We start from the raw sequence: 11,047 nt of genomic DNA, 5'->3' as shown, positions 1-11,047 counted from the left end.
AGATTTAGAACACGCATGTACAAATAACTGATAAAACAGTCAAATAGCATTTCAAAAATATACCAAGATATAATTGAGAGTTAAGAGTCAATAAGCACAAAAATTTCCCTGCAGATAGAAATTTTTCAATAGTAAACTTAATTCATGCAATGCGTGTGTGTGTGAAAGCTTTCTCAATAGGGTATGAAGTTTACTGATATGACTTAAAGCAACCGAATTTTCTAAATAAGAGAGAAAATCAATGTTAGATCAGTCAAAAGTCAAACTTTATTTTACTAGGGCCTAGCCACCCTCATCTGATATACTCCTCTTAAAGTGCATCACTTTTTCTTTTACATCGTCTTTTAGTGACCATATATTTTCGCAATGATTTGGTCACTGACTGTTTCTATAGGGACAAGTTCAAGAACAGATTTATAGCACAAAAGCAGTGGATCTTTTTATTTATCCATATTTATTCAGTTTTGAATGCTTTTTATCACTTGGTACTGCAACCTAGAAAGAATGCCAGAATTTATGGGTTCTAGGTTCAACTAGCGAGTTGGTCAATTTGACCATCTTAGCAAAAAATCTCTCTCATTAGAATTTCCAGAAGCAAAAAGGCAGGAAGCAAAAATGTACTTTAGGGGAGCTTTGGATAGTCCACAATTTTTCATCGCATGAGAAAAGAAACTATCTAGTATTAAGATGCACAGGAAAACTTAGCAGATACCGGACATAAACACATACAATATCTTTCAGCAACTCTTAAAAAAAATAAAAATTCTGCATCTTTTCCCCCAATTTTTTTTTTGTTGAAAACAATAAAATAAAAAAACAACAAGGACATGCTTATGGAAAAGGAAATAACATATAGTCCCAGCATGTAAGGTAAAATCAAACCTGTCCTCAGGGAGAGAGGTTTAGAAATACCAAGATAGAAAAGCAGCCACCTGACGTGCTTTAACTGTTACCCCCAAAAAAATATCTGCAGAAGTTTCTCAAGACAACAAGAGAAAATATGGGGATAGAATAAATGGTTCCTCAAATAGAATGCAAGGCACGTATAGGATATGACATGATAAACTATGCAATGCAAAACATATCTGACATGCACTAGGATTTAGGAACCAAAATCCTAGGCATGGTAAGACTTCACCCTTATTAGGTGAGTCCACTCCCCCTCAAAGGGTGAATGGTCTCATCATTCTTGACCCATACCTGCTTGACCCGTGGCGGTGGTTTGCAGGTCTTGTTCATGTTGTCCATTCTTTTTAGCATACATTGCATTAGGCTCAGCAGCCCTTCATAGCCATGGTTGCTAATGGGCTTCTACGGCTTTTTCTTATAGCGCCTTGAATTGTTCTTCTTTGATTTGCCACTCTGATTCGCAGGAACCAACTTCAGCTGTTACTGCTGATGCCGTGGAGCCTGGAATGTAGTCGGAGGTAAAGTGCCTAATGTAGCTCTTGTTGGCAATTCCTTTTGAACCTTCGACTTCTGAGCCTGAAGATGTGGACATTTGGGTCGGATATGATCGGTGATGCCGCAGTGATGACAGGTGGGCATGCTTCTTTTATTGGAATGCTGCTTGACTTTCTCTGCAGAAGTATGGTTAGCATTCTTACAAACAATATTGCCCTTACCTTTTATATGTCTCCTATGCGGAGGGACATTTTGATGAGGAAGAATCTTCAATTTCACTTTTCCTCAGAGGGACATATTAGCATCCTGTTTAATCCAAAGCCTGTGGGATTTCAACAAATAACAATTTGTTATAAACTTACCTTGTATTCCTGATTCCTTGGAGTTAGGCATCACATGATTAGTTAAGAAAGATTTATCTAAACAAGCTGTATCTTCTATCACAGGCTTAATATCAATACAATCTAATTCAGAATCAGAAGCATGTGAAGTAGAAGTACTTAAATCATTAACAATTAAATCAGGCTTGTTAGAAATATCTGTATGAATACAAAGTATGCTTTTCAAATTATTACTAGAGAATTTTTCCAAGAGATCCTCTGATTCTTTTAATTTATTCTCTAGTGCATCAACAGTATCAAAAGCATAGTATTCTTAAATTTCAAAGAGTCAATCAAAACATGTAATTCAGATAATTGTAAAATCAGGGACTCTTTTTCTTGCTTAATCTTCTTGAGTTCTCTATTAGATTTCTTAAAGAGTTTACCTATCAAAAGAGTATCTTTAGAGAAATTATAAAAATCTTTTTCAGAGAACTCAGGAAGATTTATGTTAGAAGAAGTCATGGATCAATCTCAAGAAATAAATCTAAAACACAAGTGTAACCTGCTCTGATACCAATTGAAAATAATTATTGACTTCTAATTTTAACTAAGTGTGTGTGTGTTTGTGTGCAAACAAATATCTTAAATGCGAAATTTAAATAAGACAAGATATTTGTTATGAAGTGGAAACTTTGTGAAGAGAAAAACCACTCCAGGGCAGCCAAACCCAGGAAATCCACTATCCAAAAACAAAGCTAGTTACAAGACACTCGTACTCACATACCCTTATGCAGTAGTCATACCTCTAACTCTGACACGAAGCCCATCGTGAACGCTTCCCAAAACTAGATCTTCCACCTGAAAGGGTTTTTGATGGATTCCTTTACCTTAGGGTTGACCCTTAAGATAAACTTCACACGAACAGTTGAGCACCTGCAACGGCTTGAGAGCTAGCGGATCTTCGATTCTCCCTAAACACCCTCTCAAAGCACTATGGAATTCACTGTTGATTTTTGTACAAAACACAAGCCTAGGGCCCTCTATTTATAGGCTTACAAGAAACCTAAAATTGCTGAGATTCGGGCTCTGGCTGGCGAGCGTCCGGACGGAAGTTAGCCACGTCCGGACGGTTTTCTGCGACATCCTTTCAGAAACAGCGTAATTCTATCTTTATCAGGTTCACGTCCGGACGGCTTGACTGAGCGTTCGGACGGTCTTCGCTAAAATCCTTTCCGTGTTCGAACGGAACTCTGGAATATTCTGAAATACTGGACATCGCCTGGACGTGTTGCCACGTCGTCCAGATGGCTTGCAGAGACTTCCCAAATAGTGTCGACTTCTGAAACCTAACTCCTTGTTGAATACTGATTGACCTAGCGTCCGGACATCTTCATCGTTATCTGCTGGACACTGAGGGGCGTTCCGACGCCTTCAAAGGCCCGTCCGGACAGTTGCATAGGAATCGGCTGTTCTGACTTGGAAATTGCATGGAATCTTCATGGACATCCTCTTAGAAACTTGTGACCATACACATGGCATGAAATGAGACACTGTCCATATTACTTGAAGATTCTGAATAGAACCGATAATCCTGTTAAAAAGCAACCGTTACGAAAAGTGTTTTTGTGAACCAGAATGTTGCCAATATAAAATACTAACAATGGTATTGTGGAGCACAATTTCCGATGGCTTGAGCTTGCCACAAGAAATCAGGATGGTTGCTCCAGTTCGGGTTGTAAACATTGTGTAGCGCCCCAGATTTTTAAGACATAAAATCTAATGTCTTAAATTAGATTTAAAACCTATTAATAAGGCAAAAGGATAAATATGAATAATTATGAAAATAAATATTCATTGATTGAAAAATGTTTATAGTTTCAATTCAATAAAAGTTCGAACGGACCTTAAACTTTGGAACGACGGAAAAAGGGTCAAACGAACTCCGTTTTGGTTGATTCAAAAACTGGAATGCTCATTTCAAAGTCCTCTAGCTACCTTCCAAATTTCATGATTTTTGGACTCCGTTAAGAGTATGAAAACACCCATGAAACATACTGCCTTAAATAGGACGAAAATTTAGACATAACATTTGTAGACCCATTTCAATTTTCTTAAAAACCCAGCCCAACCCATGTGAGAATTCAGCCACCCACGTTCAGGTTTTCTGCACAAAGGTGCAGCCCAGCGTGAACTCAGTTAGAAAGAATTTATTCCATCATCATAATGAGATTCCTTGTGATCATTGTGTTCACACTATTATGTTAGTAAATAGAATATATTTTCTCCTGACTCAATAAGCCAGCCCACCTTCATTCACTCATGAACCAAGCAGCGAACCACCCACTGCCCTCACAACCGAACACTTGCTGCAACACCAACCATTGATCAAATTCAGCACAAGTGATCCAAGCCATTGGTTTGTAAATAAATAGAGGAACAGCAGCCCCTTAGATTCACGCACAAGCTGCCCCTCCTCCTTCTTCCTCCTTTCTTCTCTTATTTTTCTGCAAGTGTCTCCCTCTCTCTATTTCTGGTTTTACAGCAACAATAAACAATAGAAAAAGTCTTAAGTTCTTCCTCTGTTTCATTTCTCAGCAGAACAGAAACTCCCAATAGAAACCAGAAACTTTGATTGACCATAATTGAGTCATAACGAACTCGGATTGAGTCGAACCAAAAAGAGAAAGTGTTTGTCTTGAAGTCTTCTATCTACCCTCATAATTTCAAGTCAATTGGAGTAGGTTTGACCATAGAGAAGTAGGTCGGAGTAAACTGCCCTCCATTTGGACGGAAATCCTGAATTCAAATAGATAATAAAAGGACTTTTTGGTAAGTTGTTAAATAAGACTTTAATTTATTTTATATAATTTCCAAGTTACTTGTTTTATGAGTTGTGTAATGACCCAATAAGCTTAAGAGATAAAAAGAATTAAAATAAAAAGTAATATAAACAGCTTTTATATTTCAATGTCCTCATGACTTTCATGAGTTGATCGTATTTATATTTCCTTCTACATTTTATGTCCTCATGACTTTCATGAGTTGATCGCATTTATATTTTCTTTTATATTTCAATGTCCTTATGACTTTCATGAGTTGATCGTATTTATATTTCCTTTTATATTTCATGTCCTTATGACTTTTATGAGTTGATCGTATTTATATTTCCTTTCACATTTCATTGTCCTCATGACTTTCATGAGTTGATTGTATTTACTCTTATTGTCCTTGTGATATATTTTAATCCTTCAAGTTCATATTTGGTGGTATTGGTCATATAGCCTCGTCATCAAATCATGAACCAAGATTTTAAGATTGTTATAAGTGATCGTTTCAAACATAATGAAGTGATGGATAATAATAAATATAAAGAGATGAGGGTCTATAAACAATGATTTGTTTGATAGATAATTGATATACATATTATTGTGTAGATGGATTTAGCAGTTAATGAACTAAGAGATTGCAGAGAATAACTGTGAGTATTTCTTACTCACTCAGAATACAGGTGGAGCTTTCTTTAATGTTTTGATTTCGGCTTTATTTAATAGTATGCAACTTGTTTGGAGCATGTTGTTTGGAACATTGCATGTGTTAGTTATAAGTTAGAAACAAGGCAAAGGGAAAGACATCCTCAGGTTTGAGGCCCTGGGAGGGATAGACAGCCTAGGATTGAGGCCTTGAGAAAAGAATAAAGGTCCTTGGGTTAGAGGCCCAAGGCAAAAGAATAGAGGTCCCTTGGTTAGAGGCCCTTGGCAAAAGAATAGAGATTCTTCGGTTTGCGTCCTTGGCATAAGTGTTTATAACTGTCTACATATTGTTGCATCGCATACTTTTAATTAAATCAGTAAGCTTATCATTGTTGAAAGCAGTGGACTGACTCATATATTTATATATGGACGGTATAGCCCATTATGCAGGTACGAAAGAGTATAAAGCTCAAGGATTGGATTTTGTTAGCACTGAAGAGTTAGAACTATTTATTAATGTAGCTAATGATTACAGTGATTTCTTTGTAGCAGTTTGGAATGTAATATTTTAATTACATTTGTCTTTCAGTAAACTCCGATGTGTCTTTTTAAAGAAAATAAATATATTCCACTGCGTAAGTTATCTTTGATGTAGTAATGTCATGTGGAAACCGGAGGTTTTTGCTTACGAATTTGCTAGCAAGAATTTGGGGCGTTATAGTATGGTATCAGAGCGGTGTGCTCTGTGGCTTAGTGAACAGTCAGTGTCATACTGTAACTTGGGTAAGTTGCAATATGGTAGCAGAACGATTAGCTCTGAGACCCAATGAACCTTTAGTGTCTTAAGGTGACCTTAGTAAGTTACAGTTTAGTGCCAGAACAGTTTTGCTCTGAGTACTGTTAGACATGACCTTAGAAGTCTAGAAATAACACAAGAGCTATAGGTAAATTAGAAGTCTCTTTATTTTTCAATTGGTGTCAGAGCTTGGTACACTCTGTTTAGATTTAGTTCTTGAGTGTTATCTTTCTTGTTGATTTCTATTTTTATTTCAATGTCTCAAAATCTTACATCTATTCCTGCCTTTGATGGCACGAACTATGGCTATTGGAAAGCTCGTATGTGTTTCTTCTTAAAATCCATTGATTGTTGAAAAACTATTAAAACTAGTTGGACTGAGCCAGCGGATGCAAATATTGAGCTTGCAAATGAAAGAAACGCATGACTATCCAATGATAAAACCCTCCATGCTCTATGTCAAGCACTTTCACCATCCGAATTTACTAAAATTTCAAACTATGAAACTGCTCAAGAAGCATGGCAAATCTTAGAACAACATATGAAGGCCCAAAACTTGTTAAATCTGCCAAACTTCAAATGTTGATTTCTAGATTTGAAGAAATTAAGATGATGGATGATGAGACATTCAGAGAGTTTTACTCCAAGAAACTCAATGGTGAGTCTTAGGAAGATCGTCTCAAATGTAAAACTCATCCGTAAAATTCTAAGATCTTTGCCTGAGCATTTCAGAATCAAGGTAACTACTATTGAAGAAAGCAAAGACTTAGAAGAGATAAAGATTGAAGAGTTGGTGGGATCTCTTCAAACCTATGAGCTGTCCCTGCCCCTAGTCAAAAAGGTGAATACTATTGCCCTCAAGGCATCTAAAAAGAAAGCCAAAGTCTCATTTGAGAAAGAAGAAGATTAATGAGGAATGATTGGTTCAAGTAGAAATTCTCTGAAAGATTAAAGAAGGCCCCTAGAGAGTTTGAACTTGAGGAAGTTGAGAAGAAAGACCCCAGAGGCCCAAGATGTTTTGAATGCTCAAGCTTTGGGCATATATGGGCTGATTGTGGGAATCTCAAGTAGGGAAAAGGGAAGGCATATAATGCGACTCTCAGTGATGAGTCCAAAGAAGAAGAATCTCCTGATTAAGACAAATTTCTAGCCTTTGTAACACCACATGTAAAAGAGGAGGATTCTTACTACTCAGAGCACAGTGATGAAGACGAGGAAGAACTCAAGGAGGCATATAAAATCCTCTATGTAGAGTTCAAGAAGTTGAGGGAGACTCACAAGCAGCATATCCATGAGCTGAATAGTTTATAGACTCAGAAGAGTTTATTGCTGCTTAAAATACAAGACCTAGAGGAGAAGCTATTAGAGACACAACTTCAGTTGGAGAGGGTCACCGATGATAAGCTGACCCATATGCTGTCAATCCAAAAGAGTGTAACAGACAAGAGCGGACTTGGGTATAGGTCACTCATCTTGGAGTAAAACTCTTCGAATGTCTCATCATCCAACATCTTAATCTCTTCAAATCTAGAAATCAACATTTGAAGTTTGGCATATGTTGTTTCTAAGATTTGCCATGCTTCTTGAGTAGTTCCATAGTTTGAAATTTTAGTAAATTCAGATGGTGAAAGCCCTTGACATAGAGCATGTAGGGCTTTATCATTGGAAAGTCATGCATTTCTTTCATTTGCAAGCTCAATATTCGTATCCACTGACTCAGTCCAACCAGTTTCAATAGTTTTCCAACAATCAATGGATTTTAAAAAGAAACGCATACGAGCTTTCCAATAGCCATAGCTCGTGCCATCAAAGGCATGAATAGTTATAAGATTTTGAGACATTAAAATAAAATAGAAGTCAATAAGAAGGATAACACTCAAGAATTAAATCTAAACAGAGTGTATACCAAGCTCTGATACCAATTAAAAAATAAAGTGACTTCTAATTTAACGTGCGTATGTGTAACGTGTAACAAAATATTGTAAAAACAGAATTTAAAAGACACAAATATTTTGTTAACGAAGTGGAAACTCAATTAAGAGAAAAACCACTCTGGGGTAGCCAAACCCAGGATATCCACTATTAAGAAGACAAAGCTAGTTACAAAGCAGTAGCACTCACATATCCTTATGCAGTGGTCGTACCTTGAACTCTGATGTGTAACCTAACACAAACTCTTCCCAACCAATTTACCTACTTGAAGGGGTCTTCAATGGAATCATTTACAGCAATAGCACTTCAGCAATGGCTTGAGAGCAAATTGATCAGCACAATAACACCTAAATTATACTCTCTAAGCACTATGGAATTCAATACAGAATTCTTACAAATTACATGCCTAGAGACCTCTATTTATAGGCTACAAAAGACCTAAATCAAGTCTGAATCGATTTTCCCTAGGAGGCGTTCGGACGGTAGCTGAGGGTGTCTGGATGGACAATTGTACAATCGACTTTCCAAATTCCCTGAAATTCTTTCCTGAATAGAGTCGCATCTGGACGGTGTTGCCCTAGTATCCGGATGGTTGCACTTCTGCTACACAAAAATTCCATAATAAGGTCTGAGCATCCGAATAGTGTAGACTAAAGTCCAGACGATTGAACATCTTCTGCACGACTTGCCTTATCAAGGATAGCATCCAGATGGAATAACCACGTCGTCCAGACGTTTGCAGCTATCTTCCCATATCTGTGTTTGGAAAGGAAATCTTTTTACTTGTCAAACACTGAAAGGCGTCCAGACGTGTTGCTGAGACGTCCGAACAGATGCAACCTGGAACAGTTCGAAGCTTCTAGACACAGAAGGGAGTCCGGACGGAAAGTTCTCGTCTTCTGGACGAATGTTGCTTGACTGACCAGCATCTGGACGGAATATCACGTCTTCCGGACGGATGCAAGGGAACTTCACTGTCTTGAATTCTGCACAGAGTCTTCTTGAAGCACATAACCGAAGTGTAGATTCTGAATATAATTGTATCCCTGATTAAAAAGCAACATTACATAGAAGTAATTTTGTCCAACAGAATGCAGCCAATCAGAAACTAATAATTTTGATTCTGGTGGGCTCGGTGTTGATCTTCTCGAGGACGATTGTCACTCTGGAGATTCGTCTGGCTCCGTTGATCGGCAAGGAATCAAACGAGTTTACAGTTCTCAATAAATCGTTCAATCAGAATTCTCAGGGAAATGCAAGCCTCAGTCCTATGGCCGGTAGTATCATGGAACGCACAATACTAGTCCGCAAATTGAGAATTTGGCTACCCCAATATTGGCCTCAGCTTTCGATACATTGGATCCCTTTTTATCTCCATCAGAACGTCCATAATAGGAGAGTTGAGAGTGGTACAGTTGTGATCTTCAAGCAGCTTTTTGTCTCACTTGGACCTGAATCCCTCTCCCTCCTGGTGATCCCTGCGTTCTTCCTTCCGAAAGTCCTTCTTCTTCTTTCGAGGCTTGGACGCTGAGGTGCGGGTTGGCTCGGATCCTAGGAGAGCTCAGAGCGTCTCCTCCTGGTTGATATACTTCTTGGCTTTGCTCATGAAGCCATCGAGATTTTGGGGTGGCTTCCGAGCTATGTCTGGCATGAGGGCCCCATCCTTCTTGATTCCTTGGAAAAGAGCGTCGTAGATGAAATCGTTAGTTGCGTACTCTACGTCTAGCCTTGCTTGATTGAATCTCATGAAGAAATTCTTTAAAGACTCCTCAAAGCCTTGATGTAACGACATGAAGGACCCAAACGGCTTCCTTCTTACCCTTCCAGCCATGAACTTCATCAGGAACATTTTGCTGAGTTCATTGAAGTTGCTAATTGAATTGGGGGGGAGTTTTCTAAACCAATCTTGGGCATTACCCTAGAGGGTTAGAGGAAAAGCTCGACAGGCTACTTTCTCCGACGTCCTGTGGAGGTCTATGTGAGCGAAATTTTTTTCTAGATGCTCAAGGGGGTCTTCAAGACCTGTGTAGAAGGAAATGTCTGGGACTTTGAACTTCTCAGGTAGACCAAAACCGGCCACCTCCTCGGTAAAAGGAGATGCGGTCTTCTGCAAAAGATTTTTGACCTGGGAAGCTTTCCCTTTTGTCGTTACGTTGGATTGTCGTGGTTAAAACATTGCACCTTTGTTTTAATCGGCTGATCATACCATGCATTGCTCGCTCTGATCCCCAGAAATGGGTTTTCAGTTACCTAGCCTCTCCCTTATTCCTTCTACTCGACTGCTCTCATGTACTTCCTCTTCCCGTCGTTCGCCCACATCACTATTACGAGCCTCTTGATTTTTTGTAGCTGCCCGGGAATGTTCTGGAATACGAGCTTGAAGGATAGCATTCATGTTTGCCAGTAGGCAATGAGTGCCGAATATTATATATTTGGATCCCTTAATTTGCATTTGTTATTTTCTGATGTTTTGTGTAGTTTTGGTGTTTTAGTGTTTCACAGACTGTTGAGAGAAAATTGCGATATTTATGTTGAATTGCAAAGAAGCAGATCTTGCAGCACCATGGAGAAATTTGTCTTGTTTCTGAACGTGTTCTTGTGGCTTCGAAGAGGAAACACAAGTTTTTGAGAGGACCAAACAACCTAGCAGGAGCAAGGGACTTGGAGCTAATTTTGTTTCTTTATTCTTGAAGACACACGTGGAGGCGCCATGAGTGTATTATTCTTGGACCTATAGCAGATGAGTGAGAGATATTAGATACTATTATCCAAGGCTTGGTAGCTTGCACAGACGATTCTTTCCAAAAAGAGCCCTTACATGTACAGGCTTCACATGATTCTTTCCATAATGAGCAGAGAAGACACGTTGCTTTTGAACATTGGCAGCAGCTCAACACGTGAACTACTAGCACCGACTTGAAGAATTTATATTCTTCATATTTTGTAAACGTGGACGTGTGAATTGAAGCGCTGTTTGAGTTCTTATTCTCCAGAATTAGGAAGCGAGACACTTGATTTCTTTCCATGCTAAGAGCTGAAATGTCATCTTCCTTTAAAGTAGCGAGACAGCACCGAGAGCCGTTCCAAGCAGCACCAAACACAAGTTCTCTCCAGGAAGTCAG

This window comes from Alnus glutinosa, chromosome 4 (assembly GCF_958979055.1).
Source record: "Alnus glutinosa chromosome 4, dhAlnGlut1.1, whole genome shotgun sequence".
Classification (NCBI taxonomy): domain Eukaryota; kingdom Viridiplantae; phylum Streptophyta; class Magnoliopsida; order Fagales; family Betulaceae; genus Alnus; species Alnus glutinosa.
This window is presented reverse-complemented; position numbering follows the sequence as displayed.